General features: G+C 43.2%; 1 protein-coding gene across 2 annotated transcripts in view; it reads left to right on the top strand.

Annotated features, from left to right (window-relative positions):
* The window catches only part of LOC126293475 (uncharacterized), a 282,060-nt gene that overhangs the window by 30,543 nt on the left and 229,224 nt on the right, over positions 1-22,293 (top strand). For both annotated transcript variants that reach the window (XM_049986718.1, XM_049986717.1), the window contains exon 2: positions 3,313-3,360. The gene's annotated coding sequence lies outside the window, so the exon portion shown is untranslated. The remainder of the gene's footprint in view (positions 1-3,312; positions 3,361-22,293) is intronic.

Here is a 22,293-nt window from a genome sequence, read left to right as displayed (position 1 = left end):
TGAAAATGCTGACTGTCAGTGGAGTAGATCCTGTAGCTAGTGAGGAGGAATGGTATAGAATAGGGGAGGACAGAAATTTGTGCCACAGACAGACTAGAAGAAGGGATCAGTTGGTAATAGTTATTCCGAGATATCTAGGGATCGCCAGTTTAGTACTGGAGGGAAGTTTGAGGGATGGTAAAAATCATAGAGGGAGACCAAGAGATGAGTACAATAAGCAGATTCAGAAAGGTGTAGGTTGCAATAGTTATTCGGAGATGAAGAGGCATGCAGAGGATAGAGTAGCATGGAGAGGTGCATTGAACCAGTCTTTGGACTGAAGAGACAACAGCGCAGTGACAAAATTGTCTGTTTCCTGGGGAAGTCTTTTCACAGCACTTCTGAGCAATGTCAGTATGGGCTGGAAGTCCCTCCTACATGGACGTAGGCTTGAATACATTATGGCGTACCGTCAATGATATCATCAAATTGTGCCACTCTTCAATGACGTTTCTGTGTAAGTTGCACAAAGTACAGGACCATTGTTGACATACAAAAACAGCTTATTTCAATTGATCCTGCATATGTTTGATTAGGTTCATGCCTGAGGGACAGACCACCACCACCACCACCACCACCACCACCACCACCACCACCACCACCTTGGTGCACATGTGGCACACAGTGCTGGAGTTTGACATTAGCGTGTTGTCTCCAAACACATTGTCTGCGATTATCAGACAGAAACTGGTCCCAGTTTCGTCCATAAACAACACGACACCAATCCTGCAGCATCCATTTTACATGATTTATTGCCCATCTGAGTCCATGGTGTTGTGGTGTATGCAGATATGCACCATGCAGTCATCTCCATTTGATGCGATCATGATGTCCTGTAGCTTCTTCGAATGCCAAATTCAGTTCTGTGTAGCACTCATCCCACAGTTCCTTTGACTCAAAAGTTGCAGATATCAATCGAAGTCCTCAATACTAACTGTCGACTGGACCCAGTTCCATGTATGCATCACACCACATCACTTTGATACAATATTGCAGTGCTTGTGTTATTCTGATTATGAAGCAAAGTTCTAAGGAACAGGCACTGTGGCTACAGCCATTATGGAATAAGGACAACTGTCAGTTGTAGAATGGAATGACGATAATGAAAATTTGTGCTGGACTGGGACTCTAGGCCTGATTTCCTGCTTATGATGAATTTACCAATACCATTTTGCTATCCATGCATGACTCAACAGCCTAATCCAAACTTCCATGTCATCAACCATGTGTTTACAACCTCTACTCGTACATCCATTATGTACATTTCCGTACAGGTCAGACGTATGTGAAAGTCACTTGCCCGGTATTGGCACATGAACATGCATGCATGCCCAAGGAACTTTTTATCGTGATCAGCACAACACAGGCACTGCAATATTGTATTTATCTACCGATACCGGGCAAGCGACTTTCCCGGTCTGGCACAAATTTTCATTGTCATCATTCCATTCTGCAGCCGATGGTTGTCATTACTCACAACTGTGAATTTGTTTGATGTACATCACTTTGACTCCAATGCGCACATCAAGCAACTTCCCTAGTTGACAAGCCGCCTGCACATAACACCATGATGCGAATTTGATCATTGGTTCTGATTTTCAGTCATAACATGATGGATTTTCAGTCATGGCATGATGGATGTTCATTATACTCCTTCATAGACTTCTCTTATGGGTCCCTATTACTATTTTAATTTCACCTGAAATGCAGTAACCCATTTGAGTGGAGCATTCTACCTTTAGATAGCACTCATGGTACAAGTGCATATGTTAACAAAGTTGGGGTGACCTTCTGATCGGTACAGGAACAGTCAATGCACACCTGCATGACACAAAATTTTGTTGACGTGTGTGTTTTCTATGTTATGTAGCATTTTATCTGCTGAAGACGTCTCTTTGTCTATCTGAAGCATATTTTGTGTGTGTGGGTAAATGAAGAAATAACTCCATGGATTGTATCTAATCTGCTCCATTGCCTTTAAGGATCGTACATAGGCTGCCTGACAAAAAAAGTGAAGTTCCGAGAGGGAGAGGGGAAAATGAAACGAAACTTCACTGATTGCGAAGATAGAGTTCACATCCAATTTACAAATAACTTGACAGTATCAGTATGCTGATGCAACCCTTGTGGCCTGGGTGTATGCACCGATTTGGTTGCGAAGGATGTTGTGAAGCCGTTATATTCTCTATTGTGGGATTCTGGCCCAGAATTGTTGGAACTGGACCTTGATATCTTGTATATTGAGCCTTGGCACCCAGTGAGGGCAGATCTGAGGACCTTAATGACAATAGACGTACATCAACATAACACAGTCAGTTCATAAAGACACATGCCATATGTGGACAAGAACTGCCCTGTAGAATAATGGCACATAGTGCCATCACTTGAGAGGTAATGCATAAGGATGTAGGAAGTTTGTGACATACCTCTGTGCCAACAGTTTTCTCAGTTACTAAGAGCCATGACATGAAGTCAGACCAAATGGCTCCCCACACCAATTCTAGGATTAACTCCACTCCACCTATCAAATACTTCGCAAGATTAGGACCTTTTCCCAAGCCACTGGTCTACTTACCAGCAATGGTCATCCAGAGTAGAGCAGAACCATTATTCATCACTGAGCATACTGCGATGCTGTTTGTCAGCAGTCTATACTTCCCAGTCGTGTCACACAGCAGATGCAGTTGTTTGTGTTGTGGAGTTAATTGCAGTGTATGCATGGGACAGTAATTCCACATTATGATTCCTGCTGGTCTCTGACGAGGGTTCCAAAAGACACAGAATGTTCCAGGGAGCCTGTAACTCATTCTTAGATCGGAGGTCCAGTTGTAAACTGGTTAAATGAGGGGGTTAAAAACGCAATAATATTGCCGTGGGAGGAGCTTGAGCAGTAGGCATTTCTGCTACTAGGCGTGTATAGCACAACTTACAGCCATTTCGGTGCCATGTGTTGTCGACCTGGCTTGGTCTGTTCATCTGCACTGATTGTTCTTGCTGGCGCAATTTTGTTCTTGTTTCCTTTATTTAATTGCAAGTTTAAGTGAAAAATGCTGCTGAAACTGTTTTAATGTTGAAAACAGCTTATCAAGATGCCCCTATGTGAAAAACTCAAGTTTACGAATGGTTTGCTCGGTTTCAAAATGCCGATATGTCGATCAAAGACACCAATCCAGTGGGATTTATAAAAACTGGCTCAAACTGCAAAGGCCAGTCTACATAAAACTGTCAATGATAAAGTGAAAAGAATGAATGAATATTTTCTCCTCATTTCAGATGGCGGAACACTCCGGATTTGACTGCGTAAGAGCCCGTGGCTGATGGGTAAGTGGGTGTTTCTCTGTTTTTTTTTCCTTTGGATAAAAAAATTAGTAAAAAATACATATAAGAATAGTAATGATACATATTCAGATACAAGGATTGTGTGTAATTTGGGTGTAATTATTAGAAGATAAAATGTTTCACAATTCTGATTACAGTGTATGATTTCAGTTGGCCACTCTGTACCTCGGGTATTTGAGCAATTCAGTGAATAGCACACATTTATCATTAAGCCAATTGGGTTTTTGCATCCATGATCAAAGTGTGAATCACATTTTTTAGTGGTCTCGGTTTCTGATGTTTCCCATTCATAAACAAAGGTAGTATATAACCGCCTGAAACATTTCCACACACTGCGACAGTGGTTCTGTCTTTATTCTTTTTAAAACCCCTTGCGCTGGACTCCTCAGCTCCCGTCATAACACACCAGTCTCATCAATGTTGTAAAATTAGTGTGGGGCAACTTATGCTTATCAACAAGCTTCTGACACGTTGTTTTCTACTCATTAGCAGCACACTCACCAGCAGGTTTAATTTCACCAGAAACGTTTACTTCACGGATACCATGACTTACTTTGAAATTACTCTTTATGAGAATGAAAGAACGGCACCTGTGGGGAGACCTCATTTCCTCACGAAAAAAATGACTTTTTTATTTTTAGAAGGTCAAATTGCTATCTATGCACTGAACCACTTACACAAAACTTAATCTGCAGTTTCCAGCTTAAGTTGTTTCGGAGTTTGTCTAACTTCTAGATTCGTAGCTGGATCAGACTGTGACACAAATTTTTGAATCTGTTTTTGTTTTTATTTATATTATATATGATTGGGAAACGCGATATTAAATTCACTGATAATATAGTTTCTATCCTCGCCTTTTTCCTGTCCTCTATGATATCGAGTTCCAGGTGGATTGTCAACGTCACACGTTTGAGTTTTGTCTTTCTAAGCGCACTTTTATACTGCTTGGAAAAACATTGACCGTGCATACGAACTGTTTGCACAATGACTTTGTTAAACGAAAACTATAGTCATAGGAATTAACAAATATTACAGCTCTCAATTGCTTTTTAATAGAAAAAATAAAGCTTTTTAATGTGTAAATGGCAAAATATTTCTCGCTATTTTTCTCGCGTTCTTACTCTCTTGGTTATCTCCGTACATCTATGGTTCAAATGGCTCTGAGCACTATGGGACTTAACTTCTGAGGTCATCAGTCCCTTAGGACGTAGAACTACGTAAATCTATCTAATCTAAGGACATCACATGCATCCATTCCCGAGGCAGGATTCGAACCTGCGACCGTAGCGGTCGCGCGGTTCCAGATTGTAGCGCCCAGATCCGCTCGGCCACTCTGGCCGGGCTCTCCGTACATGTAGATTTTAATATTTAACACAAGTAAAAAATAAGACTGAAAAATCTCGTGTTAGAAATTCTGAACGAAGTTATATAATATCAACTCTTCTAGCTTTTCTATTTGCAAAATCGTTAATGATGCTGCGAGTATCAATATTATCTAAAATGTTCCCTTCTATCTATATTACGGCGAAGTTGTGAACAATCTTTATCGAATCATTTTTGAGCGCAATTTTAATTTTGAGAAGGCTATTTCTGCATTTGCTACCGTGACTGCGACCGTTATTAAAATTCGCAATAAAATTGTGAGATTAGGGCATATGGCTGTTAAATTGTCTAAAAATATAAATTCCATAATTTTTGTTATGTCATTGTCGAAACCTTTAAAAAGGGACTGATATGACATAATTTCTTCGCAGAAATTTTGTGAAAACAAATAGTAAATATGTTGTTGTGACTAAATAACCTACGAAATCTTTCTTTTACGGACATTAGAGCCTTTTCTAAAATGTGAAAGCAGACATTAACCTTGAAATAGGTTATCGAGTGAATTCGAGACACCATTTCTTCATGTTCCATCACCAAAGGTCTGCGGAATTTTTCGGCGCAGTTTCAAACTCAATTTCAACTGTGCAGCAATTTCTTTAGAATTATTTACAGCTATTTCAAATTTTTCATCACTTCAACCGCCAATGACAAAATTTTTCAGTTTGCTAAAGCATCTAAAGCAATTTGCATATTCACATTAATAGACTGAAGAATTTGACAAAGAGGAAGCTTTGGTTATTTCGTATAAAGCACTGTAAATCTCTGGTAGATTATTATGCAATGGTCTTACGGCATCTGTTCTACGTGACCATCTTGTCTCAGACTAAAGTTTTGAAGTTAAAATACTAATGTGTTTTTTAAAATAAACCCCATTTTTTCGTAGAAGATGAAAAATATATGTTCAACTCTTGCATTACGAGGTGCATTCAAGTTCTAAGGCTCCGATTTTTTTCCTAATTAACTGCTCACCCGAAATCGATGAAAGTGGCGTTACTTCTCGACGTAATCGCCCTGCATACGTACACATTTTTCACAACGCTGACGCCATGATTCCATTACAGCGGCGAAGGCTTCTTTAGGAGTCTGTTTTGACCACTGGAAAATCGCTGAGGCAATAGCAGCACGGCTGGTGAATGTGCGGCCATGGAGACTGTCTTTCATTGTTGGAAAAAGCCAAAAGTCACTAGGAGCCAGGTCAGGTGAGTAGGGAGCATGAGGAATCACTTCAAACTTGTTATCACGAAGAAACTGTTGCGTAACGTTAGCTCGATGTGCAGGTGCGTTGTCTTGGTGAAACAGTACACGCCCAGCTCTTCCCGGACATTTTTGTTGCAGTGCAGGAAGGAATTTGTTCATCAAAACATTTTCGTAGGATGCACATTTTACCGTAGTGCCCTTTGGAACGCAATGGGTAAGGAACATGGACACCATCATTTTTTTCAGCACTGGCGGTTACCAGAAATTTTTTTGGTGGCGGTGATTCTGTGTGCTTCCATTGAGCTGACTGGCGCTTTGTTTCTGGATTGAAAAAAGGCATCCACGTCTCATCCATTGTCACAACCGACGAAAAGAAAGTCCCATTCATGCTGTCGTTGCGCGTCAACATTGCTCGGCAACGTGCCACACGGGCAGCAATGCGGTCGTCCGTCAGCATTCGTGGCACCCACCTGGATGACTTTTTTCGCATTTTCAGGTCTTCATGCAGGATTGTGTGCATAGAACCCACAAAAATGCCAACTCTGGAGGCGATCTGTTCAACAGTCATTCGGCGATCCCCCAAAACAATTCTCTCCACTTTCTCGATCATGTCGTCAGACCGGCTTGTGTGAGCCCGAGGTTGTTTCGGTTTGTTGTCACACGATATTCTGCCTTCATTAAACTGTCGCACCCACGAACGCACTTTCGACACATCCATAATCCATCACCACATGTCTCCTTCAACTATCGATGAATTTCAATTGGTTTCACACCACTCAAATTCAGAAAACGAATGAGTGCATGCTGTTCAAGTAAGGAAAACGTCGCCATTTTAAGTATTTAAAGCAGTTTTCATTCTCGCCGCTGTCGGTAAAATTCCATCTGCCGTACGGTGCTGCCATCTCTGGGACGTATTGACAATGAATGCGGCCTCATTTAAAACAATGCGAATGTTTGTGTCTCTTTTCCAGTCCGGAGAAAAAAATCGGAGGCCTTAGAACTTGAATGCACCTCGTATACTGAAAAAACGTGTAGTGTAGCAGTTTAAATTATGCGTCGTTAACAATTAAATACAAACTATGGGTGGCAGGCAGTACATAAAAAGTCGGCGTATTTAGCGCCAACAATCCCTTCTGTAAAAAAGAAAAATGGAAATCAAACCATCGCCAGTAACAAAAAGATGGACAAAATCTTAGAAGTGCTCTCTTATATCCAACTGTCGTAAGTGTGTGTTCAAAGAAACGAATCTATTAATAAAACTAATTTGTTCCACACATGAATAATTGGGGTGTAGTCAAGCATAATTGATAAATACTCTTTGATTCGGCAAAAATTTAAAATGTGACTTTAGATTTGGACTGCAAGTACAGAAATCATTTCTTTTTGAAATATATGGATAAAAAATCTTAGGCCAAGATCGTTAAATCTCCTTTGTTTAATAATCACTTTCAGCTCAATGACGATCCATTTTCAGATCAATAAAAGTGTTATTATTAAATTCCATATACACAAAGAGAGTCAGGAAGTATTCTCTGAAAGTATTTCTGTGGAGTGTAGCAGCCATGTATTGAAGTGAAGTGGACGATAAGTGGTTTAGACAAGAAGAGAAAAGAAGCTTTCGAAATGTGATGCTACATAAGAAAGCTGAAGATTAGATGGGTAGATCATGTAAATAATGATGTGGTACTGAATAGGATTGGGGAAAAAGAGGAATCTGTGGGACAACTTGTGTAGAAGAAAGAATAATTTGGTAGGACATGTTTTGAGGCATCACGGGATCACCTGTTTAGTATTGGAGAGCGACGTGGGGGCTAAAAATTGTAGAGGGAGACCAAGAGTTGAATACACTAAAACGTTTCGGGAGTTAGGTTGCAGTAGCTGCTTGGAGATGAAGAAGCTTGCATAGGATAGAGTATCATGGAGAGCTGCATCAAACCAGTCTCTGCACTGAAGACAACAACAACAATAATAATAGAGGCAGCGTGGCTGAATATTTGTGCAGAGGACTTCCAACGACTTTTTGAACCAACCCATGCCATGTCTAGTTGCTGCACTACGCCGGGCAACAGGAGTCCTACACGATATTAGGAGGTAACCCACGTCTTTTGGAACCTCAGTGGGTAATAGTCACCAGGCCGGTGACTGGTATATACAGAATCAATAAAATGTTTATTGATCTTAAGATGGCTCGTCAGGGAGCTGAAACTAGTTAGCAAGTAGAGTTTTAATGATCTTGACCTAGACTTTTTATCCACATATTTCAGCGTAACAGATCAAAAATCTCCCTATTTCATAATTTCAAACATCACTTCATTTTGAGATTTTGTTTCCTAGGTTCGTCGACTTGTATCATTCACACGCGTCTTGTGTGCTCAGTAATATTTGGCTCGAGTTTTTCTGGCATTTCAGTACATTTCAAAAAATTTTGGCCATATAATTTTCTGCTCTTTCCACGAAACGCCATGTTTTGTGAACTCCAAATGAATCACATAAGTGTTGTTCCAATAAATGCAATTGTTAGGTGGGGATACACTACACATGGCCTGCACCTGAATAGGATGGGATAAATAAGTTAGCTTCTCTATTAGCAGAAACTGTAAGGAGGTCCACAGTCTCACAAGGGGTGATCCCTGTGGTTAATGGGTCCAGGTAGACATTTTTTAGGTTAAAGCCAAAGTCCAGAGAGATGACAATCAAGATAAATAGAATAAAATAAACTTCATGTACAGTAAATAGGGTTAAAACTAAGAGCAATATCAACTTACTTCGTCAAAATATCAGGGGAACAAAAAATAAAGTAGATGAGCTATTATTGTGCTTAGATGATCTCAAAAATAAGAATGGGATTGATATACTGTCTGTCTGAACACCATGTAACTGTGTGCATGAATAGTTAGTATAAGTAGTTGTAATTTAGCATCTTACACTTGTAGGTGTAGTATGAATAAAGGAGGAGTTGCCATTTTCATAAAACAAGGGTATAAATGCAAAACTGTAGAAGTAAGCAAATTTTGTGTTGATCAACACTTTGAAGTTTGCGCATGTGAACTTCAGCTAGGTAATGTAGTGTTCATATTAGCAACAGTGTACAGGTCCCCATTAGGAAACTGGGAGCTATTGATAAAAAAGTTTGACTCCCTATTATGCTGTCTGTCAGACAAGTAGTTATTAATCTGTGGTTATTTCAATGTAAACTTTCTAAATAATTCTGAGAGGAAAAGTGAACTATCCTATCCAACAGTACACTAGTAGCTAATGTATTTAACAACCATTTCTTAACTGTAGGAGAAAAAATTGGTGAGAACAGTTCAAAAGAAAAAGCCAGGCAGTACATGGAAGAGCCTGTTTTGAAAAAATTTAGTCGGATTAAGTTTCACCTAACAACTTCTTCTGAAATAAGTAAAATTATTAAATCTTTGAAAAATAAATGTTCTGTTGGAGTAGATAACATCTCTAATAAGATATTAAAACGATGTGTAGCAATTACAGCTGATGTTTTGAGTCACATATGTAATGCATCATTAACTCAAGGTATTTTTCCAGACAGGTTAAAATATACCATTGTCAGGCCACTCTGAAAAAGGGGGACAGCGCAGATGTCAATAATTATCTGCCAGTTTTCTTGCTTACAGCATTTTCAAAAATCTTCGAGCAAGTAATGTACTCGAGTGGTTAGCCATCTCAACAGTAATGGGATACTTAGTAAATCACAGTTCGGATTTCAAATGCTCTTCCACTAAGACAGCAATATAAAATTTCACTATCCACATAATAAGAGTCTTTTACTGTCACAATAAGAATTTTCTGTGACTTGTCCAAAGCATTTGACTATGTGAACCACGACATTATGTTACAGAAATTACAGTTCTGTGGTATAAATGGAATAGCATATGAGTGGTTTAAGTCATACCTACAGAACAGGAAGCAAAAAGTTTCCTTATATGGGTCAAGTGATTTAAATAAGTTTGCCTCTTCATCTAAATGGGGTGAAATTGTGTTAGGTGTTCCACAGGGTTCAAATATGGGTCCCCTTCCGTTCTTGATATATGTGAACGACCTCCCTTCCTATCTGAAACAGGAAGCTGAACTGACACTGTTTGCTGATGATACAAGCATCATTATTAATCCAGTAAAAGAAACTCCAATTGAAAGTGATACAAATAAGGTATTTGGAAAAGTCATTAATTGGTTTTCTACAAATGGGGTTGCTTTAAACTTTGGAAAAAAAAAACCACAGTACATCCAATTTTCGTACATCCAATTTTATGCTGCAAAAAGTACAGTTCCTTCAATTGATATAGCACATCAACAGAAGTCATTAGACAGGGCAGAGCATACTAAGTTTTTGGGTGTACACATAGATGAGAATCTTAATTGGAAAATTCATATTTTGGATCTTCTAAAGCGACTAGGTTTAGCGACTTTTGCAATCAGAATAATTGCCTGTTTTGAGGATATAGAAATTAGTAAGCTAACATACTTTGCATACTTTCACTCTCTGATGTCATACGGAATAATATTTTGGGGTAACTCAACATTTAGACAAAAAGTATTCACTGCTCAAAAGAAAGTGGTTAGAATAATGTGTGGGGTTCATAGTCGCACATCTTGTAGGCATATTTTTAAAAGATTGGGAATTCTTACAACAGCCTCACAGTACATTTATTCACTAATGAAATTTGTTCTCAGCAACATGGATCAGGTCAAAAACAACAGTGACATTCATGATTATAATACCAGAAAAAAGAAAGACTTACACTATCTTTTACTCAACCTATCTTTGGCACAGAAAGAGGTAAAATAAAAAAATAAATTAAAAATTTTCGACAAATTACCAGATGAAGTAAAATGTCTGACAGACAGCAGTAATAGCTCAAAAAATAAATTGAAATCATATCTCCGTGACAACTCCTTCTGTACCATAGGTGAATTCTTAAATAGGAATAAATAAATCCATAAATATAGTACATGCATTTTTTGGCATTTAATGGAGTGGGGTAATAATAGAAATATTAATTCTTAACTCTGCATTGTAATATATATATATTCAAATGTGCATTTCTTGTGCACTTGGCACGTTCCACACCATAACGGCTACTGCACCGTGCAATTGCTCAATGGAACGCGCAACCAACTAACATGTATAATCCTTTTAATAACATTGTACCAGCGTTCCTTTCCAGCGTCTACAAGTTTTTGATACGCACTGTCGTCAGTTTTTTTTATTAGAGATTTATTCACCTTAGTCCATTTTTTTATACATATTGAAATGTACGGAACTTTCCTCGTTTCTACTCGAACATAAAGTTAAATGTTGCCAGTCACTGATTCCCCCACAAAATTCGTTATGTTTTGTGAACCAGAACACAACATTTTTCGCATCTGAATAGAATAGCTATTCTCTGCGATATTTCTCGACGTTTCCTAAATGCCTTTCATGATAGTAAGTTGAGACCCTTCGATCTGAAATGTCACGCGATGCGGATAATCAACCTTTCTGGTTTGTTTGGGGTGGGCTTTCTATCAAATACCGCCCCACTCCTGAACTTAGAAACTGCAGGTCAGGGTCCAGGATCATCTTTAGATATACTCGGTATCGATCATTGTGACGTTTGTATGTTTATGGAAACCCAGACATTTCAAAGGCGTCGACTTCTGACTTGTTATCTTCGTTAGCACTCAAGAAACCTGAAATATTAGAAAAAAATTCTCTTCCATTTTATAGTAACAGATAGGACGAGAAAAGCGTGGCCCGATATCAAGGGGCACAAAGTATTCTGGTACAATTTACGAAAAAAACCACTCTCCCTCGTATTTGAAATGTAATACAGCGGTATAAATTATTGTTAGTGAGTATTTCAAGAAAGACAAAGAAGCCGGCTGCGGTGGTCTCGCGGTTAAGGCGCTCAGTCCGGAACCGCTCGACTGCTACGGTCGCAGGTTCGAATCCTGCCTCGGGCATGGATGGGTGTGATGTCCTTAGGTTAGTTAGGTTTAAGTAGTTCTAAGTTCTAGGGGACTGATGACCATAGATGTTAAGTCCCATAGTGCTCAGAGCCATTTGAACCATTTTTTGAAAGACAAAGAAAACGTGTAGTCACGACCGCGCTCGCACACGTATGCGTGACAGACCGAGGTTGATATTGTGGCAAAGGGACTCGGTTCACATTTCAGTCGCCTGGTTAGTCACCAGATTCGGATATTCCGTGGTTGTCAATGCCGTATGAAACAAATGTCGAGGTGAGCGAATGAAATGGCTACGCAAACTCACGTCTCTGCCAGTAAACAAAACTCCGTTTCTACATCTACATTATACTCCGCAATCCACCTAATGGTGTGTGGCGGAGGGTACTTTCGGTACCACTATCTGATTCCTCCAACCTTGTTCCACTCGGAAATAGTGCGTGGGAAGAATGTTGGTAAGTCTCTTCTGTATTGGCTCTAATTTCTCGTATTTTCACATCTTGGTCAGTACGCGAGATGTACGTGGGGGAAATAATACGTTGTCCGACTCCTCATGGAAAGTGCTGTCTCGAAACTTCCATAGTCTCTCCGTGATCCACAACGCCTCTCTTGTAACGTCTGCCAGTGGAGTTGTTTGCCATCTCCGTAACGCTGTCTCGTCAGCTTAACGATCCCGTGACGAAACGTGCCGCTTTCGTTGGATCTTCTTTGCCTTCTCTGTCAGTCTCAGATAGATTAACAATACTCAAGAATCGGGCGACCAAACGCCTTATAAGCCACTTCTTTCATGGATGAGTCAAATTTCTTAAGATTCTTCCGATGACTCTGGGTGTGGTGTCTGCCTTTCCCACTATCTGTTTTATGTGGCCATTCCACTTAAGGTTACTCTGGATAGTTACGCCTAGATATTTCTCGGCGAACGCTCTTTCCAACTGTTTGTCACCAATAGTGTAACTATACGGTAGTGATTCTTTTTCCTGTGTACGTGCAATATGTTTCTAAAGACCTTAGCTGTCGACCTGACGTAAAACTAACTTCATTTCGTCTTTCGGAGTGTATGCAATGGATAGGTCCTATTATGCTCCACTATTGCTTTTAACAATTCAACTGCGAGAAATTTGCTCTCAAAAAGTTATTTTTGTGAAACTATACATATTGTTTTTATGGTACACTCCTGATAAGTATGGGAAGAATTGTGGGTTTCAGTTCGCGACACATGCACAGACACAGACATGCAGAAAACGGAGCAAACACACTACTGTTGTAGAATATGTGGCTGGATTTATTCGAGTATAGTTCTGTACTATCTACATCTACATGACTACTCTGCAATTCACATTTAAGTGCTTGGCAGAGGGTTCATCGAACCACAATCATACTATCTCTCTACTATTCCACTCCCGAACAGCGAGCGGGAAAAACGAACACCCAAACCTTTCTGTTCGAGCTCTGATTTCTCTTATTTTATTTTGATGATCATTCCTACCTATGTAGGTTGGGCTCAACAAAATATTTTCGCATTCGGAAGAGAAAGTTGGTGACTGAAATTTCGTAAAAAGGTCTCGCCGCGACGAAAAACGTCTATGCTGTAATGACTTCCATCCCAACTCGAGTATCATATCTGCCACACTCTCTCCCCTATAACGCGATAATACAAAACGAGCTGCCCTTTTTTGCACCCTTTCGATGTCCTCCGTCAATCCCACCTGGTAAGGATCCCACACCGCGCAGCAATATTCTAACAGAGGACGAACGAGTGTAGTGTAAGCTGTCTCTTTAGTGGACTTGTTGCATCTTCTAAGTGTCCTGCCAATGAAACGCAACCTTTGGCTCGCCTTCCCGATAATATTATCTATGTGGTCCTTCCAACTGAAGTTGTTCGTAATTTTAACACCCAGGTACTTAGTTGAATTGACAGCCTTGAGAATTGTGCTATTTATCGAGTAATCGAATTCCAACGGATTTCTTTTGGAACTCATGTGGATCATCTCACACTTTTCGTTATTTAGCGTCAACTGCCACCTGACACACCATACAGCAATCTTTTCTAAATCGCTTTGCAGCTGATACTGGTCTTCGGATGACCTTACTAGACGGTAAATTACAGCATCATCTGCGAACAGTCTAAGAGAACTGCTCAGATTGTCACCCAGGTCATTTGTATAGATCAGGAACAGTAGAGGTCCCAGGACGCTTCCCTGGGGAACACCTGATACCACTTCAGTTTTACTCGATGATTTGCCGTCTATTACTACGAACTGCGACCTTCCTAACAGGAAATCACGAATCCAGTCGCACAACTGAGACGATACCCCATAGCTCCGCAGCTTGATTAGAAGTCGCTTGTGAGGAACGGTGTCAAAAGCTTTCCGGAAATCTAGAAATACGGAATCAACTTGAGATCCCCTGTCGATAGCGGCCATTACTTGGTGCGATTAAAGAGCTAGCTGCGTTGCACAAGAGCGATGTTTTCTGAAGCCATGCTGATAACGTGTCAATAGATCGTTCCCTTCGAGGTGATTCATAATGTTTGAATACAATATATGCTCCAAAACCCTACTGCAAACCGACGTCAATGATATAGGTCTGTAGTTAAATGGATTACTCCTACTACCCTTCTTGAACACTGGTGCGACCTGCGCAATTTTCCAATCTGTAGGTACAGATCTATCGGTGAGCGAGCGGTTGTATATGAGTGCTAAGTAGGGAGCTATAGTATCAGCGTAATCTGAAAGGAACCTAATCGGTTTACAATCTGGACCTGAAGACTTGCCCGTATCAAGCGATTTGAGTTGCTTCGCAACCCCTAAGGTATCTACTTCTAAGAAACTCATGCTAGCAGATGTTCGTGTTGCAAATTCTGGAATGTTCCATTTCGGAAAACTGCGTTCAATAACTCCGCTTTAGCGGCACAGTCGTCGATAACAGTACCATCGGCACTGCGCAGCGAAGGTATTGACTGCGTCTTGCCGCTTGTGTACTTTACATACGACCAGAATTTCTTCGGATTTTCTACCAAATTTCGAGACAATGTTTCGTTGTGGAACCTATTAAAGGCATCTCGCATCGAAGTACGTGCCAAATTTCGCGCGTCTGTAAATTTTAGCCCATCTTCGGGATTTCGCGTTCTTCTGAACTTCGCATGCTTTTTCCGTTGCCTCTGCAACAGCGTTCGGACCTTTTTTGTGTACCACGGGGGATCCGTTCCATCTCTTATCAATTTATGAGGTATGAATATCTCAATTGCTGTTGCTACTATATCTTTGAATTTGAGCCACATCTCGTCTACATTCGCATAGTCAGTTCGGAAGGAATGGAAATTGTCTTTTAGGAAGGCTTCTAGTGGCACTTTATCCGCTTTTTTAAATAAAATTATTTTGCGTTTGTTTCTGGTGGATTTGGAAGAAATGGTATTGAGCCTAACTACAACCACCTTGTGATCACTAATCCCTGTATCAGTCATGATGCTCTCTGTCAGCTCTGGATTGTTTGTGGCCAAGAGGTCAAGTGTGTTTTCGCAACCATTTACAATTCGCGTGGGTTCGTGGACTAACTGCTCGAAATAATTTTCGGAGAATGCATTTAGGACAATCTCGGAAGACGTTTTCTGCCTACCACCGGTTTTGAACAAGTATTTTTGCCAACATACCGAGGGTAGGTTGAAGTCCCCATCAACTATAACCGTATGAGTGGGGTATTTATTTGTTACGAGACTCAAACTTTCTCTGAACTGTTCCGCAACTGTATCATCGGAGTCTGGGGGTCGGTAGAAGGAGTCAATTATTAACTTAATTCGGCTGTTAAGTATAACCTCCACCCATACCAATTCGCACGGAGTATCTACTTCGACTTCACTAAAAGATAAACCACTACTGACAGACACAAACACTCCACCACCAATTCTGCCTAATCTATCTTTCCTGAACACCGTCTGAGACTTCGTAAAAATTTCTGCAGAACTTATTTCAGGCTTTAGCCAGCTTTCTGTACCTATAACGATATCAGCTTCTGTGCTTTCTATTAGCGCTTGAAGCTCAGGGACTTTTCCAGCGCAACTACAACAATTTTCAACTATAATTCCGACTGTTCCTTGATCCAAGCACGTCCTGTAATTGCCAAGTACCCTTTGACATTGCAGCCCATCCCGCACTTTCCCGAGGCCTTCTAACCTAAAAAACCGCCAAGTCCACGCCACACAGCCTCCGCTACCCGTGTAGCCGCCAGCTGAGTGTAGTGAACTCCTGACCTATTCAGCGGAACCCGAAACCCCACCACCCTATGGCGCAAGTCAAGGAATCTGCAGCCAATACGGTCGCAAAACCGCCTGAGCCTCTGATTCAGACCCTCCACCCGGCTCTGCACCAAAGGTCCGCAGTCGGTTCTGTCAACGATGCTGCAGATGGTGAGCTCTGCCTTCATCTCGTAAGCAAGACCGGCAGCCTTCACCAAATCAGATAGCCGCTGGAATCCAGAGAGAATTTCCTCAGATCCAAAGCGACACACGTCATTAGTGCCGACATGTGCCACCACCTGCAGCTGGCTGCACCCTGTGCTCTTCATGGCATCCGGAAGGACCCTTTCCACATCAGGAATGACTCCTCCCGGAATGCACACGGAGTGCACACTGGATTTCTTCCCCTCCTTAACCGCCATATCCCTAAGGGGCCCCATTACGCGCCTAACATTGGAGCTCCCAACTACCAGTAAGCCCACCCTCTGCGATTGCCCGGACCTTGAAGGCTGAGAATGATCCTCTGAAACAGGGTAGGCAGCTGCATCTGGCTCAGCCAGAGACAGTGCCTGAAACCGGTTTGTCAGACGCACCGGGGAGGCTTTCTGATCAGCCTCCGGGGACGCCTTTCGCTGCCTGCCACGCCTTGGAACGACCTCCCAATCAACCACAGGCGAGGGCCCAGCCCCACTGCGGGCAGCAACCGGGGCAACCACAGCGGCAGACCGATCTGGGGACAGACGGGACGAGGTTGACATCCCCGTGATACCCAAGTCCGGCTCCCCACAGTGGTACCCATTGGCAACAGCCTCAAGCTGCGCGACCGAAGTCAGCGCCGATTGCAGCTGTGAGCGAAGGGATGCCAAGTCAGCCCTCATCCGAACACAGCAATCGCAGTCCCTGTCCATTCTAATCGATGTTTAACAACAGTTACCGAAACACGAGTCCGTGCCTAGATAACGCAAGCGGAACACGCAAAGAATGTATCAACTAACCTGTACAAATGCCTAACGACTGCGCTACAATCTGCTGAATTTACGATTACAGTAACTAAAACTCGAAATTGCACCTCCTATACGAAACTCACACGCAATTTAAATAAGAATCTACGAAGTAAACACTAAAGCGCGATGCTACAACTGTCAAATACTATAATACGCCCGAAATATATGAATTAAACAATGCAAGTACCCAAAAACACGCAAAGAAATTAATTAAATTATCTAACAAATAAGTAAGCTAGGGTTATACGACTTGCTGCTGCAGCTGCTTATCCAACGGCGGCAGGGAGCACAATCACTATACCGCCGACCAGAAACGTACACTACTGGCCATTAAGATTGCTACACCAAGAAGAAATGCAGATGATAAACGAGCATTCATTGGACAAATATATTATACTAGAACTGACATGTGATTACATTTTCACGCAATTTGGGTGCATAGATCCTGAGAAATCTGTACCCAAATGGTTCAAATAGCTCTGAGCACTATGGGACTTAACTTCTAAGGTCAGCAGCCCCTGGAACTTAGACCTACTTAAACCTAACTAACCAACGGACATCACACACGTCCATGCCCGTGGCAGGATTCGAACCTGCGACCGTAGCGGTCGCGCGGTTCCAGGCTGTAGCGCCTAGAACCGCTCGGCCAAATCAGTACCCAGAACAACCACCTCTGGCCGTAATAACGGCCTTGATACGCCTGGGCATTGAGTCAAACAGAGCTTGGATGGGGTGTACAGGTAGAGCTGCCCATGCAGCTTCAACACGATTCCGCAGTTCATCAACAGTAGTGACTGACGTATTGTGACGAGCCAGTTGCTCGGCCACCATTGGCGAGACGTTTTCAGTTGGTGAGAGATCTGGAGAACGTGCTGGTCAGGGCAGCAGTCGAACATTTTCTGTATCCAGAAAGGCCCGTACAAGACCTGCAATGTGAGGTCGTGCATAATCCTGCGGAAATGTAGGTTTTCACATTGATCGAATGAAGGGTAGAGCCACAGGTTGTAGCACATCTGAAATGTAACCTCCACTGTTCAAAGTGCCATCAATGCAAACAAGAGATGACCGAGACGTGTAACCAATGGCATCCCATACCATCACGCCGGGTGATAGGCCAGTTTGGCGATGACGAATAGCCACTTCCAATTTGTGTTCCCCGTGATGTCGCCAAACATGGATGCGACCATCATGATGCTGTAAACAGAACCCGGATTCATCCGAAAAAATGACGTTTTGCCATTCGTGCACCCATGTTTGTCGTCGATTGCACCTCGACGTTTGCCTCTTAAATACTGGGGTCCCCACACATACCACAGTGACTCATTGTTCTTAATCGTCCATTGATTTATCACTTTGCAGCCCAGGACTTCTCCCATCTGTCCATTGGGGAGTCCACGTTGACTTTGGTGGTAGTGACTACTTTCCCATCTTCCTGTCACTTCCCCGGCGTCATTCCCCCAGATTTCTACCCAGATGGGCTTTAAATAAGGCAGACTAAGAAGCCTTCACCTCTGCTGTCACCGCTTAATCTCCCCCACATGGTAGCATCGATATGGTGGTTGAACAAGTCACTAGAACGATCGTTTTTGCGGCGGGAAAAGTGATCCGTTGTTCCTTCGGGTTCCCCTCGCGAAAGACAGTGCCTTGGAGGTCGCCGGAAATCGCTGAGGCAATTAAGGAACGTCGGCGGGCTCTACAGCAACATAAGCGGAACCCTTCCCTGGAGCATCTAATAGCTTTTAAATGGCTCTACGCCCGCATTGACCAGCTTATAAAAAGACGGAAAAAGGAGTGTTCGGAGAGGTACGTCTCGACCATTGGGTGCCATACATCACCTTCCCAGACCTGGACGATCAGATGTGTTTTTTGGTACCTGACCCCAACAGGTGTCGCTGGCATTAACACCGATGTGTGTTATCTACCGACACAAATGCAATTTCTGAGCACTATGCTCAGGCCTCTGCGTTGGACAATTACCCCCCCCCCCCCCCTTTCCAGCCTTTCGAACTCTCAAACGGCGAATGGAGGGGAAGGTCCTCTCGTTCACTACACGCCACAGTGAACCCTGTAACACCCCATTTGGAGAGTGGGAACTCCTCAGTGTCCTTGCACATCGCCTGGACACAGCTCCTGGACCAGATCGGATCCACAGTCAGATGATTGATCATCTCTCATCCAACCACAAGCGACATTTCCTTGTCATCTTCAACCGGATCTGGTGCGATGGTGTCTTTCCATCGCAATGGCGGGAAAGCACAATCATTTCCGTGCTCAAACCCAGTAAAAACCCGCTTGTTGTGGATAGCTATTGGCCCATCAGCCTCACCAACGTTGTTTGTAAGCTGCTAGAACATATGGTGATCCAGCCGTTGTGTTGGGTCCTGGAGTCACGTGGGCTACTGGCTCCATGACAGGGCAGTTTCCGCCAGGGTCCCTCTACCTTCGAATATCCTTTTCCAGAATCCAACACCTGGTTGCTGTCTTTTTTGATTTACGAAAAGCTTACGACACGACCTGGCAACATCATATCCTTGCCACATTACATGAGTGGGGTCTCCGGGGTCTACTCCCGATTTTTAGCCAAACTTTCTTGTTGCTCCGAACTTTCTGTGTCCAAGGTGGTGCCTCTCATATCCAGGAGAATGAGGTCCTGCAGGGCCCCTTATTGAGTCTCTCTCTACCTTTAGTGGCCATTAACGGTCTAGCAGTAACTGTAATGCCGTTGGTCTCACCTTCTCTTTATGCAGAGAACTTCTGCATTTCATACTGCTCCTCCAGTACTGTTGTTGCAGAGCAGTGCCTACAGGGAGCCGTCCACAAGGTGCTGTCATGGGCTGTAGCCCACAGCTTCCAGTTTTCAGCTGCGAAGTTGTGTCACGCACTTCTGTCGGCGTCGTACCATTCATCTGGAACCAGAACTTTACCTTAACATATCGATTTTTCGGGCTGGTTTTCGACACTCAATTGACTTGGCTGCCTCACCTTCGTCAGCTTAAGTGGAAGTGCTGGCAGCACCTCAGCACCTTCGACTGCCTGAGCAACAACAACTGGGGTGCAGATTGCTCTACGCTGCTGCAGCTCTACACAGCCCTTGTTTAATCCCGCCTTGACTATGGGAATGTGTTTTATGGTTCGGTGGCTCCCTCAGTGTTGCCTGTTACTCAACCCAATGCACCACTGTGGCATTCGCCTAGCATCGGGAGCTTTTAGGATGAGTCCAGTGACCAGCTTCTTGGTGGAGGCCGGAGTTCCTCCATTGATGGTTAGGTATGCACAACTGCTCGCCAATTACGTTGCACTCATTCATATTTCTCCTCAGCATCCCAATTACAGTTTCTCTCTCCCAACAGTGGCAGTTCATCTCCCGCTCTGGCGACCCAGGTCAGGGCTTACGATTGCGGTTCGCATCTGATCCCTTCTGACTGAACTGGAGTCCTTCTCTTTACCACCTATACTTGAGGTCCATTGACGTACACCTCCATGGTGTAAACCCAGGCCGAAGCTTCCTCTGGACCTTTCGCATGGTGCGAAGGTCTCTGTTAACCCTGCGGCTCTCTGCTTTCACTTCCTCTCGGGATCTGAAGCGGTTTACACCCAAGGCTTGATGGTTGATGGTCATGTTGGCTTCGCCTACGTCCACAGAGGCCATATTGAGCAGTATTCCTTGGGCAATGGCTGCAGTGTATTCACTGCAGAGCTATTTTCCACATCTCGTGCACTTCAGTACATCTGCTGATGTTCTGGTGAGTCGTTTCTTCTCTGTACTGACACCCTGAGCAGTTACAAGCTGTCGACCAGTGCTACCCTGCCGTCATGTGGTAGCGACCATCCAGGAGTCCATTGATGCCCTGGAACGGCCCAGTTATTCCATGGTGTTTGTGTGGATCCCAGGACATGTTAGAATCCCAGCAACGAACTTGCTGACAGGCTGGCGTAACAGGCTATACGGAAACCACTTCCGGACATGGGCATCTCTAAAACTGACCTGTGTTCAGTCTTACACCACAAGGTTTCTCGGCATTGGGAGGCGGACTGGTATAGTCTCAGTACGCACGGCAAACTGTGTGCTATTAAGAAGACTACGAATGTGTGGAAGTCCTCCGGGGGGGGGGGGGGGGGGGGGGGGCTCTCGCCGGGAGTTTGTGGTTCTCTGCCGACTCCGCATTGGCCACACTTTGTCACGCGGTGTTAGCTGAGTGGTCCAGGGCGCTGCATTCATGGACTGTGCGGCCGGTCCCGAGGGAGGTTCGAGTCCTCCCTCAGGCATGGGTGTGTGTGTGTGTGTGTGTTTGTCCTTAGGATAATTTAGGTTAAGTAGTGTGTAAGCTTAGGGACTGATGACCTTAGCATTTAAGTCCCATAAGATTTCACACACATTTGAACTTTTTTTTGCCACCCACGGCTATTATTTCCTGTACCGTGAACCCCCCCCCTCCCCCGGTGTCAGTGTGGTGCCCGGTTAACACTGCCCCACATTCTGTTGTGCTGTCCTCCTTTGTCTGCCCTGTGAGGCGTTATTCGGTTACCGGATTCATTGCCATTCATTTTAGCAGACAATGCTCCTTCGGCTGATTTGGTTTGACGTTTTCTCCGTGCGAGTGTGTTTTATAATTCCATGTAAGTTTTAGCGCATGCCCTTTTTCCCCCTTACGTCCTCCATGCCAGTTCTTTTAGGCTGGAGGTTTTAATGAGTCATAAAGTGGCTGGCTCATCCTTTTTATTCTCGTGGTCAGCCAGCAATGGCCACCTGCTCTCTTGTTTTAATTCCTTCTACCTGTTCCTTGCGTCTCTGTGGTTTTCTTGTCTTAGTGTTTTTTACCCTTTTGTCGTTCTTGTGATTTTTCCGTGCTCCCCGTTTTGTATTGTACATCTCGTTTGTTTTGTTCTCACATTTGTATACTTGTTTTCATCGGAACAAGGGACCAATGTCCTGGCACTTTGGTCTCTTGCTCCCCAACCAACCAATCAACCAACCATGTTACAGCAGAAAAAAACAGTGTATCGAACAACAAAACATGGACCCTCTCTTGCAACTGATAGTCTGTGGGGTATGGCTCTCCTACAGTACAGGTGATGAAACTTTACACCGGTCTGTGCAAGCGACTTCGATCACTGAGTGGCTCAATACATGTATAT

The sequence above is a fragment of the Schistocerca gregaria genome, chromosome 10 (assembly GCF_023897955.1).
Source record: "Schistocerca gregaria isolate iqSchGreg1 chromosome 10, iqSchGreg1.2, whole genome shotgun sequence".
In the NCBI taxonomy this organism is placed as follows: Eukaryota; Metazoa; Arthropoda; class Insecta; order Orthoptera; family Acrididae; genus Schistocerca; species Schistocerca gregaria.
This window is presented reverse-complemented; position numbering and strand designations above follow the sequence as displayed.